Here is a 12,298-nt window from a genome sequence, read left to right as displayed (position 1 = left end):
CATTTGTTGACGTACAGAAGTGGTTGATGGCTCAAATCAATCCCCTATATCACAGCTGTGTGATTAGTGGTGCCTAAAACTTCTTCCGAGTACGGTTTGGTATCAAATCGCCCCTAACGGACAACGTTTTCTCCTGTAAAAACCGTGTTTTTTTTTAATTTGAACTTAATAATTCCGTCGAGTATGGAAAAATAAACTGTTGATTTTAGGGGCAATATGACTTTTTTTATTAACTTCGCCGTGTATTTTTGAGGGAAACTATTCAAAGTATGATTAAAACTTGTACTTAAGTGAAAAAAGTGATTGAAAGTGTACCAACGGAATCATTTACTTGAAATGCACTCTCAATTTGTGGTCATTTCTTTCCAAATTAATTGAAAAAAAGACAAAAAAGACAAAAAGTCATGATTTTTTTTTTCGAAGTTGAAATAGATGTAACAGAACATTGTTTCTGAGGTGCCTGGTTATGGAAATGTCGAAAACACTTTTGTTCAAATAAAGAAACCGGTAAACGTCTAGAAAAAAATGGCAGACTACAGTATGATATCATCCTATATTTGCTCAAAATAATGGGTTTTACAACAATTCTATGTTATATCGAGACTTAATTTCTAAACGAAAACAGTAAACAGGCTGATTATTTGATTACTTTCACTTCGTTGCTTTATGAAAGAGTTAAGTATTAAAATTTCGATATTTTAAACTGGAACTCCCGTGGTTCAGTGGGAAGCTGCACTAGCCCACAGCAGGAAGGTTGCATGTTCGAACCTCAAAGCCGGAGGTGAAAAAATAATTTCCTATATTAAATGAAACTTAACTTAACTTTACTTTCAATTTCAAAAAGAGGGTCATGAATACATACAAAAGTCAACTCAAAAACAATGTTTGTATGTTTTTAAAGAATGTGTGTCCTAATTGCACCCCCCTTAAAATAAAACATCATAGGTCCAAAACACCAAAGTAATTATTGGTAATTCATTGAATCTTTACTTTCAAAGTCAAAATCCTATGTGCTGCTTGGAAAAACATAATTTAAGCTAAAATTTGTGTCAATTATAAGATTTTTGACGAAAAAACGGCTGAAAACCGTTATTTTGCATGTTGCCGGCATCAACGTTTGGGGGCAAATAGCACGTATTTCCTCCAACTATACCATAATGGTAACTTTCCTGTGTCTATCAGACTTAGGACATTGCTTTGACACCTAAACTTTATCCTATTAGCCCTTATAAAAGTCTCCACACGACCTTTTTCGGAAGACTTTTGTATTTTTTTACTTTTTTTTTGCAAGTCACGTGACTTTTGGACAGATAACACGTGACTTCAAAAGACAAAAATTCTGATATATTATATTTTTTGAAATATTTTATCAATTATCTCTCAAATGGACCTAAAACGACCTTTATGTAAGCCTCAGTGCGAATGTTATTTGCGATTGAACTTTGATAGTGTCTTTCCATAAGTTTACGTCCAATTTGGCGGAACGTGAAAGGGTAAAACAAACGACAACTACTGTACATCAGATTCCTATGCAAGCTCCAGACCTCAATTAAACTGTAGTATGCATATTGGTTGTTTAACCTCCAAATCAAATATTTATGACTGATACATGTACAGTCAATTCGATAAGAAACACATTCTCCTTCATACATGTAAACAAGTGTTTCAGACAAATTTGGTTAATGTTTGACTTTTAGTTTTGTATATACCCTTCAAAGTTTGCGTTACGGTTTAAAATCTGCTCAAGCATTATCAGAGTGTACAATACAATTAAATATAGTTGAATGTAATACGTTTAACTACAGATAGAGATCCCATTATGTGATGTTTAACAAATTATATATATTTTGCAATTAGACAAATGTTTTATATTTTAACCAATATTGATATTTAAATATTTTTAGAAAAATACAACTATTTCACATTTTATACTTACTAACATGTTTCTATTGAATAGAATATCTTTGCCTGGCTTTACAATATTTTAACATTTATGTTTCATTACAAATTTCATTAATGACCTTAAGTAGTTGTTACTTAATCATATGGTACAAAACAAATTCCCAAAAAAATGTCATCATTAAAAAGCTCCAAATTATCTGCCTTTGGTGCAGAAATGCCATTTTCTGGTATTGAAATTGAAATAGCTTTTTTTAACTCATCGGTGACCTATATTTTTTATTGTAATTTTCAAAAAAATGTACTTAAACTAATATATTGTTACATTTTGGCGATTTCTGTAATTAAGTTCTTTTTTTTATTTCGATATTACCTCTATTTCTCCTTTTAGTTCAACATAAAAAAGTCCTTTACAAAAATGTATGTTTTTTCGAAAGAAGATTGTGAGCGTAAATGAACGATGGGCCCAATTTTTTATTTCATTTTTCCATTAAGTATAAGATAAAGTTCATGTATAGCGAAATCCTATATTAAATTAAAAAATTGATTAAGAGCAGCAAACTGTCTTAGACGAATACTTTGAGTAACAAATTTTTTTAACACAAACTATACTAGCTTAGCATCTTGAAATTAAATTATATCACAGATAGCAAGATAAACTTTTTTTTACGCCAGACGCACGTTTCGTCTACAGAATACTTATCCGTAAAATTAATTTATTGATACGAATTCAATCAACCAATTTTTTATATAACATGTGAGTTCTATTTTTATAATGTAACGTAACTCTCATCTAGATATATTACTAATTAATGATACAAAAACTAACTTCAACTTAAATAAACCACAATTAATTGTTTACAGAAAAAAATATCTGATTTGCACAGAAAAACAATTTTTACAAATAATCTAACTACAGAACATACCTTGGTTAATCTAAGCATGCAGGGTATGAAATGAAATGTAAATATTATATACCTGTATATATGATAGGATATCAATAGTGGTATCTTCCCTTCAAGGTTCGGTGTTTATCTATACTTCTAGAGATTAGTTCTTTATACTATTTGAACTTTTACATTTGACTATGTAAATATTACTCTTTCATATGTTTTCTCATCCGAAATTTTGAATTTTATGCATTTTTGATGCATTTTTATTTTTATGTATATTATTTTTTAACTTCTCTGTAACATGCATTTGCATGGTTTTATGAGAAGAAACTACCATATCATTAACCAACTATACAAAATTATATAAAATTCGAAAAACACGTGTTATTTTGGAGGTGGAACGACACAATTTTATGAATATTCTACCCCTTTGAGAATTTGACTGCTTTTAGAATTATATGTCAGGCATAGAATCTAACCAATTTAAGGGAAGTATTTTTTATTTTTGTTAGGGATAAGTATAAACACATATAATCGAAGTTTATTAAAGAGGGACAACTTTAATTATTTCTTTTTATATAATTTCGACTTTAATCTTGGAACAGCTCATATCATTTATCAATTTTACTCGTAGAAGTATCAACTTTGTTCTTAGAATTATCAAATTTTCTCTTATAAATATCAGCATTCAACCTAAAACCTAGATAAATGGATATCAGACCTAGATAGCTGATTATCAATTCAACATAATAGTTTATAAACTAGCAAACCTCGGATTGGCAAATCGAAATCAAGCATTATCAATCCGTAGTCATGAATTTGAAAACCATTATAATAGTTCGGTTTTCCCGAAACCACGATTCCTATAAATCTCACTTAGAAAATGTTCTAAAGCACCGCTGGCAACTCGTTTATCTACGACAATTTAGGATAGCGTATTGCTTTCTTAAAACAGAACAAAAATATTATTCATATGTATCATAATACATGTTGTTACTATGAAAAATTTCCCAAACATATGATATTATGATCTGGAGTACATGTATAACGCCATTGGCTACATAATTATTTAATCAAAGGTTATCGTCTCAATTTTCTTTCATTATTGTATTTCCAGTTTTGCAAGTTTTGTTAAGTTGACAACATGGTTGTGCAACCAAAATATACATTATAAACATTGAAATGACATACATCATAAGTGACTTGACATTAAAAAAACATTTAAATGATCTAACAGAAACACCAAAAACAAAACATAATGTAGTTTATATTTTATTGAACAACGACACCAATATGAATTGTATGTAAGTGACAGAATTTGCAATGTATAGTATAACTACAGAACATACTTTGGTAAATTCAAGCATGCAGGGTATGAAATGAAATGTAAATATTATATACCTGTATATATGATAGGATATCAATTATGGTGTCTTCCCTTCAAAGTTCGGTGTTTATCTATACTTCTAGAGAGTAGTTCTTTATACGATTTTAACTTTTACATTTGACTATGTATAAATATATACTCTTTTATATGTTTTCTCATCCGAAATTTTGAATTTCATGCATTTTTAATGCATTTTTATTTTTATGTATATTATCTTATAACTTCTCTTGTAACATGCATTTGCATGGTTTTATGAGAATAAACTATCATATCATTAACCTACTATACGAAATTATATAAAATTCGAAAAAGAACACGTGTTATTTTGGAGGTTGAACAACACAATTTTATAGATATTCTACACCTTTGAAAATTTGACTGTTTTTAAAATTATATTAAGGGCATATATTCTAACCGATTCAAGAAAAGTATTTTCTATTTTTGATAGTAAAAAGTATTAACACATATAATTGAAGCTTATCAAAGAGGGTCAACTTCATTTATTTCTTTTCATATAGTTTCCACTTTGATCTTGGAATTGTCAAAATTGCTCTTAGCATTATCAACTTTTATCTTAAAATTATCAACTTTATTCTTAAAATTATCAACTTTATTCTTAGAATTATCAAATTTTCTCTTATAATTATCAACATTCAACCTAAAACTTAGATAAATTGATATCAGACCTAGATAGCTGATTATCAATCCAACATAATGGTTTTTAAACTAGCAAACCTCGGATTGGCGAATCGAAATCAGGCATTACTAATCCGTAGTCATGAATTTGAAAACCATAATTATATTTCGTGAAAACCCGAAACCACGATTCCTACAAATCTTACTTAGAAAACATTCTTACACACCATTGCAAACACGTTTATCTACGACAATGTAGGGTAGCCTATTGCTGTCTTGAGAGAAAAAAATGTTATTCATATGTATCATTATACATATTATAACTATGAAAACTTACCCAAATATATGATATTATGATTTGGAGTACATGTATAACATCATTGGCTAAATAATGGTTGTGCAACCCACATATACATTATATTGTTATTTGACAAAAATTTAAATGACACACATCTCAAGTGACCTGACATTAAGAAAAACAAACTTTTAAATGATCTAACAGAAACACCAACAAAAAAGCATATTGTAATTTATATTAGCTTTAACAACGACACCAATATGAAGTTGTGTGTAGATGACAAAACATACAATATATTGTAATGACTTGATCGATAAAATTAAGTAAGACATTAAAACAAGTGTAAATGAAATTAACAGGATATCTTGCTAGAATTGCAGATTTTACCTTTCAGCATTAGGAAAGCATAAAGCCTCAGTCCTTAATGTATATCACTCTTCCTTTTACTCAATTTTGAAACACACTAAAGCTACAAGTGTTTGAGACCTATTTACATGTATCAAAAGATCTGCGGTCACCAACAACAGGCTATAACGCACGTATTGACAAAACATGTCCCTGATTAGTCTTTTAGTGTGAGTTTACTGTTTATTACCTAACAAATCAGATTTTGAAACTCTTCTGGTCAACTATCCAAACAACGTGCATTACTTAAACCACACTTTGCAGAATCTGTTTAAAATGTTATCAACGCTCTTTAACTTTGTAGTTGATTTACATATCTTACGTCTACCACTGATGGGTTTTATAAAAAAAATCGTGCGTCTGTCGTTAAGTTTTGTAAAGTAATTTTACTATCCATAAACTAAACATCATATTTGAAACACTAATGGTTTTCTATCCTAAAACGTGGGTTGTCTATAATGAAGTTATGATTTATTTTCGTTTCCCAAAATTCTATTCAAGGACAAAAAAACGTTGATATTAAACTGTCAGGATTCTTTCTACTTTCTGTAAAATGATGGACAATGTCTTAGGAGGTTTGTTGAAAGTTTACAACATCTTGGTTATGTTATATTTCAACATTAAAAGGGGTGTGGGGGATATTTTTTAGTCTGGGTCAGAAATTAACGAAAATCTGGAATCAAAATATTTTTTGTCAGCTGCTTAACCACAATACATTTTTCTTGAAATTGCGATTCAGATTTTGTTGAGGAAAAAAAATAACCATCTCCCCCTTGTTTATATAACATACCAATAGAGATCACATCTTAACTGAGATATTTTTTAACAGGATGAAGGGTAAATTGATGGGTTTGTTTTCGGCGTCGGATGTCACTAAATGTCACTTTAACTGTTGTTGTTAAAATATTTATGTAATTGAGATATTTTTTGTTTTATGTTATCAAATTAGAAAGGTGAAACAAGTTTTCGATAATGGAGTCATTTAATTTGATAGATAGATACATAAACTGATAACCTCTGTCAAAATCTTTCACTAAATGATGCTTTAACTGTTATTTTTAAACTGTAACTGTAATTAAGCTATGTTGGTTATGTAATAAAAATAGAGAGGGGAAAAAGATTTCGATAATGGAGTCATTTAATTTGATAGATAGATAAATAAACTGATAACCTCTTTCAAAAGCTCTAATTGCAACAAAAAAGACACATATACCCCTCAGGTTTAAAAAATGAATCGTTGAAATGTGACTATATATACTGTGAAAACAGTATCTTTGTATATTTAAAGGTACAGCGATAAATTTACATTTGAAAAGAAATAATTCAGGTGATGTAATTTTAATACAAAGTTAAAGGGTGCATTTCTTTCTAACAAAATCGATGCAAATCGACACATGTTTGATAATTTCTTTCAACGATAAAATTGCGTCCGCAGTTTGTCATTTGTCGTTTGTTAGTACAAACGGTACATTTGTTTCTTACTTCAACCTGATTAACCGAAGTATATGTTTCTACCTTTGTAAAGAGTCTGTTTACCAACAACATGTGCATACATTATTTAAAGTTCAAACAGGGTCAGTAAAGACTTATTAGAGATTTCCAATAAAATGACATACATAACTAACACGACGTACATGTACGCACCTAACGTGACCGGTTATAGCCAACCGAATATTTTGTTAAATGCGTAACTCAAGTTTTTACAAGCTATTCATAAACTATGAAACCCATTCATAATCAATTTTATTAATATCAAATATTTCTAAGATGAAGAAAAATGAAAGAAATGATGATTTTTATATAGGCACTTGGTTATTGATGTTCCCGCCTTAACTTCCCTGTCATAAGACCACGTAGATATACGTATCTATAACTTTGATATCATACGAATCATTTGAGTTGTCTTACATGGTTTTGACCATGACTTTGTTTTTCCGATATACTTGGCAAAATTTATGAGCCTGTTATTATTTGTTATTTGTATTGCTTTTGTTTGTCGTTATAAGATTAATGTCTCTTCTTCTTTTCGTTTTTTAATGTTATTTAATATTTAATTTTCGTGAGTATTTATTATTAGATACAATTTATTTTAGAAATTTTAGAAAATTAGAAAAAATGAACTCAAAGTGTGAAGTAGAATGTGTCTCTGTTAAAGTTGATAAATGGAATTGCATCATACTTTATAAAGCATCATTTCAAATGTTATCTTCTCCTGCAGTTAATCTCCTCAATTTGCAATCTCCGGGGAAATGCACGTCAATGGGAAGATTATATTTTAAAAAAAATAATATATATCTTGTAATTCTTTCAATTTCAATAGTTGACCTACATTTTTTTTTTCAAGTGAAAGTCAACAAGCATTAAATACAAAAGTATATTGTTATTGATAATAATGTATGTAAATCAATGTGTATACAAATTCATTAAGCCTCGGTCACACCTTAACAAATAGCTCGAACGTATAACTATTTTTCAATCGATTTATGTTCGTTAGACGTCCGTTTTTATCCGTAAGATGTCTGTCCATATCCGTTGCATGTCCATTAAGCGTATGTTTTATCCGTCGACGTCCGTTTTTTCCGGTGAAAAAAATTGAGCATGTTCAAAACTTTGAACAGACGTCCAACGAATGAAATGTTCGTTGAACGTCCGGTAGTCGTCCGTTTTGTACAGTACTCGTCCGTTTCCTTTCCGTTTTGTATCCGTTACGTGTCTGTTAAGTTGTAGGTCTGGCAGATAAATTTATCAACGGACTTCTAACGGACGGCTAACGGATAAGACGAATGTTGAACGAATGTGAAACGGACTTCTACCGGATGTATAACGGATAAAACGGATGATGAACGAATCTGAAAGGGATAAATGTCCATTGAAATGCCAATAAGATTTCTTAAGGTTCATGAATTCTTATTCATAATCGATCTTAGAAAAAAGGCACTTTATCACAATCAAGCAGCTCTTTTTCAGGCCAGAGACTGCCATTTGGCGGCATTTTGAAGAACACACCAAAACCAGTTATATGGAAACATTTTAAATATTTATGCGATCAATATGTATTGTTATGGTCGCCTTTATTTTTTTCCGTATATCTTATTCGTCCGTTTTATTTGGTACGCTTCCGTTATGTGCCCGTTTAATTCGCCGGTACTCGTCCGATGAATGTACATTCGTCATCCGTTCTGTCCTGTACGTTTCCGTTTCTCGTACTTTGCATATCCGTTGCATGTCCGTTTTGAATTTGTTAAGCATCCGTTTTAATTGGTTAGTACATCAACGGACTCCCAACGGGTAACAATTTTGTTTTCGTCCGTTAAGCGTCCGTTAGGCGTCCGTTTGTCTTATCCGGTAAGTGTGACCGAGGCTTATAATTTGGAAGGTGTACTTGATTAGCAATTGACAAACTGGTAATCTGCATATACACACTGACCTGTCAACTATCAATTTATAGTATATGGTAATTGGCTGTTCCCACGTGTCTCTGATTAAAAATGAATGAGATGACCAATTTACATAGTTGTTACATTTTTGTATATAAACATACATTAGTCTCCTCCTCCTCCTCCTACTCCTTCAACTCTTCCTCCTTATTCTCCTCCTCTTGATCATCTTCATCCTCCTCTTCATCATCATCATCATCGTCATCATCAGTACTATAGCTGGAGTATCACATTTCTGTGTTCAGTGAGCTACTAAATCACGGAAAAATCCAATTCCGTGTAGTCTTAAACTTTTAATCTAATGCGATATGCCTAATGTTCAGACATTGTTGTTTTTAAAAAAATATTTATTAAAGACGAACCACAATCATTTCATTTTTTTTTTATTTTAGTGCAATACAATTTGTGCTTATGGGCGGATCACAGATATTTGAATGAAGTGTAGTTCCCGATAATCGATTTTATACATTTGAAACTTTAAAAATGTTTATCTTTTACAGAATTTTCTATTGCGTATAGTTTTAATATTATTTGATTATTTTATAGGGATAATAATAAAACTAAAAATTTTATAGACCTTCCCCATAACACATTAAGACAGGTTCCTCTGCTGAATAATTCGTTGAAGGCTTGCTTGAAATTTCAGCCAATACCAAAAAAACGGGAATGATGAAATGATATAAATCTAGAAGGAAGCTGATATACCACATTTCACAGATTGTATGTGCAAAATTACAACAGAACGTAGAAAAATGAATTTTATGTAATCTGAAATGTTACACCGGACATACAAATATTAGGTCAATAAAATTAATGTATGGTGCAAAAATTTATAGAATTAACTTAAAATAAGAAAAAAATGTCTAGGCTTTTCTGTAGATACATACATGTTGGTGATTTTATTTTGTAAAGGCAAATGGTTGCTGTTCTAAAATCATATAATAATGTTATTTAATCCGAACGCATTACTGTGCTAACGTTATATTGACAAGCGGAGCGATGCAAAAGATAATTTGGACGATTTTACGCTAAACATTTGTATAGATATTGTGGAAGAAAGGATATTCTCAAAAAATATTTAGCGATCGAAAGGGGAAAAAATGCACTCTTCCCCTGTATCCGCAAATGCATGCTTAGGTATACATGGCAAAAAACTCGTTCCATACATAAGTATAGGAAAAGACGAAAAAAATATCTTTTTGATAAATATATCAATGATATGAATTGCTGCCCATATCAAATTATCTTCAATTAAATTAAAGAAAAATCTTTTTTAAATCTGGTACACCTCTTACATTCGGGTGTGTTTGAATCTTTTTTAAACATTAAAACTTGTAAAAACTATAAAAAGGTAACCTTCTCGTTAGAAATTTATTATTTTTATATTTTCATGCTAAATTTTGTCTTGGAAAATTTAAAAATTCATAATTTTCGAGAAAAATGACAAGAAATGATGGGTGTATTTGAATACAAGTGTCTAACTTACAGTTCTTGTTCCATTGTAATGATTGTGTCGAAAAAAAGTTCAAAGTTTCATATGCATTCTAATTCAAAGTTGTATTGCCATTTTAAAGACCAAATATTTAAAGATTAAAAAAAATAGTTGTTGTTGATGTTTACTTACAGTATATTCCAGCAAACAGTGCTTGTTTAAAGAGCAAAACATGCATGCAGTAAATGCTCCCCTCAGTCATACTTCAATTTTATAGAACGAAATACGTTGAGTTAGGTCGTTTATGTCGAGTAAAGTCATTTGATTAGAAATCTCTATTAAACTAGTATGTATTTGTTTCTACTTTTGTAGCGTTTAGAAAAGAACAACAAAGGCGACACAACGTTTACAAAGTATGGTTAGAAAGAATTGCGGCCTTAAATATTGTCAACTATGATGAATAGTTACAATAATAACAGAATCACTCTCCATGCTTATGGAACAGGGTTTTTGGAATATCCTTGCCCTAGTACGTTCGAGGCGACATAATACACAGAAGCTTGTGAACTATTTTTTTAAAGGGGGCCGAACAAAACTCTTAAATTTTTCTAAACTCAACTTTCCCTAATAATGATCCAAAGTTAAAAGTAAAATTTGACCATGATTTATATTATATTTTTTCTACCGATATGTTCCAATTGAGTTTGACTCACTCCCGAACACTAATTTTTGATGTAATACGTATTCTGATTGGCAGAAAGTTTTTGGTCTACCCTAAAATGAACATAAATTTCAGTTGGCCTTAGGTTGTCAACCTTGTTTATGATTTACTCCTTAAACTTATAAAAATGAAATTAATAACTTTTCCCTTGATTATTTGAAGTAAACTCAAACATGTGGTACACACTTTTAAATAATATGCTACGCGTGTTAGTCAGTATGCGATGCATTATTGATGGTATTTCTTCATAGACAAAAACATATTACGAAATGTACCTTCATAGATGATGTACAACCTGCATGATAAGGTGCACACACAGTGAAATATTCTTCCGAATAGCTATTACAGTTATTGGTACATATGCCCGATGAATTGCAAAAATCGAAATCAAGCATTATTACTCCTTAGTCATTTGAAAACCATAATAATTGTTCGGGAAACCCTTAATCACGATTCTAACAAACCTTACCTAGAAAATATCCTTACACACTGCTGACAACACGTGTGTCTACGATAGTAAAAAATGTACCCAAATATTTGATAATATGATCGGGAGTATAATGTTATTATCTAGATAATTATTCAATCAAAGGTTTTTGTATAAATTTGCGTTCATTAATGTATTTTAAGTTTTTAAGTTTTGTTAAATTGACAACATGGTTTTACAACCCAAATATACATGATAGTTATGTGACAAAAAAATAACTCATACTGTGTAAACTTAGACATAAACCACAATTGACTTGTCATTCAAACAAACATTTAAATGAGCTAACAAAAACGCCGAAAACAAAAATGTATTGTAGTTTATATAAAGTTTAACATTGAAACCAATTTTAAGTTGTGAATGGTTTACAAAACAAACAGTATATAAGATAGACTTCTTCGATGAAATAAAGTAAGACATTAAAAAAGTGTAAATAAAATAAAAAAAATACATTTCGCTAGAAATGTAATGAACTATCAGCACGAGGACAGCATAGCACGTTTAATCTAAATGTATATGACTTTTCCTTTTATCCAATGTTGAAACACACTAATGCTACCGGTGTTTTAAACCTAATTACATGTTTCAAAAGCTCAGCTGTCTCTATAGCAGGCTATAAAAGAGGGTCGAAAGATACCAACGGGACAGTCAAACTCATAAATCTAAAACAAACTGACAACGTCATGGCTAAAAATGAAACAGA

This window comes from Mytilus trossulus, chromosome 11, assembly GCF_036588685.1.
Source record: "Mytilus trossulus isolate FHL-02 chromosome 11, PNRI_Mtr1.1.1.hap1, whole genome shotgun sequence".
In the NCBI taxonomy this organism is placed as follows: Eukaryota; Metazoa; Mollusca; class Bivalvia; order Mytilida; family Mytilidae; genus Mytilus; species Mytilus trossulus.
Note: the sequence above shows the minus strand (reverse complement) of the source record.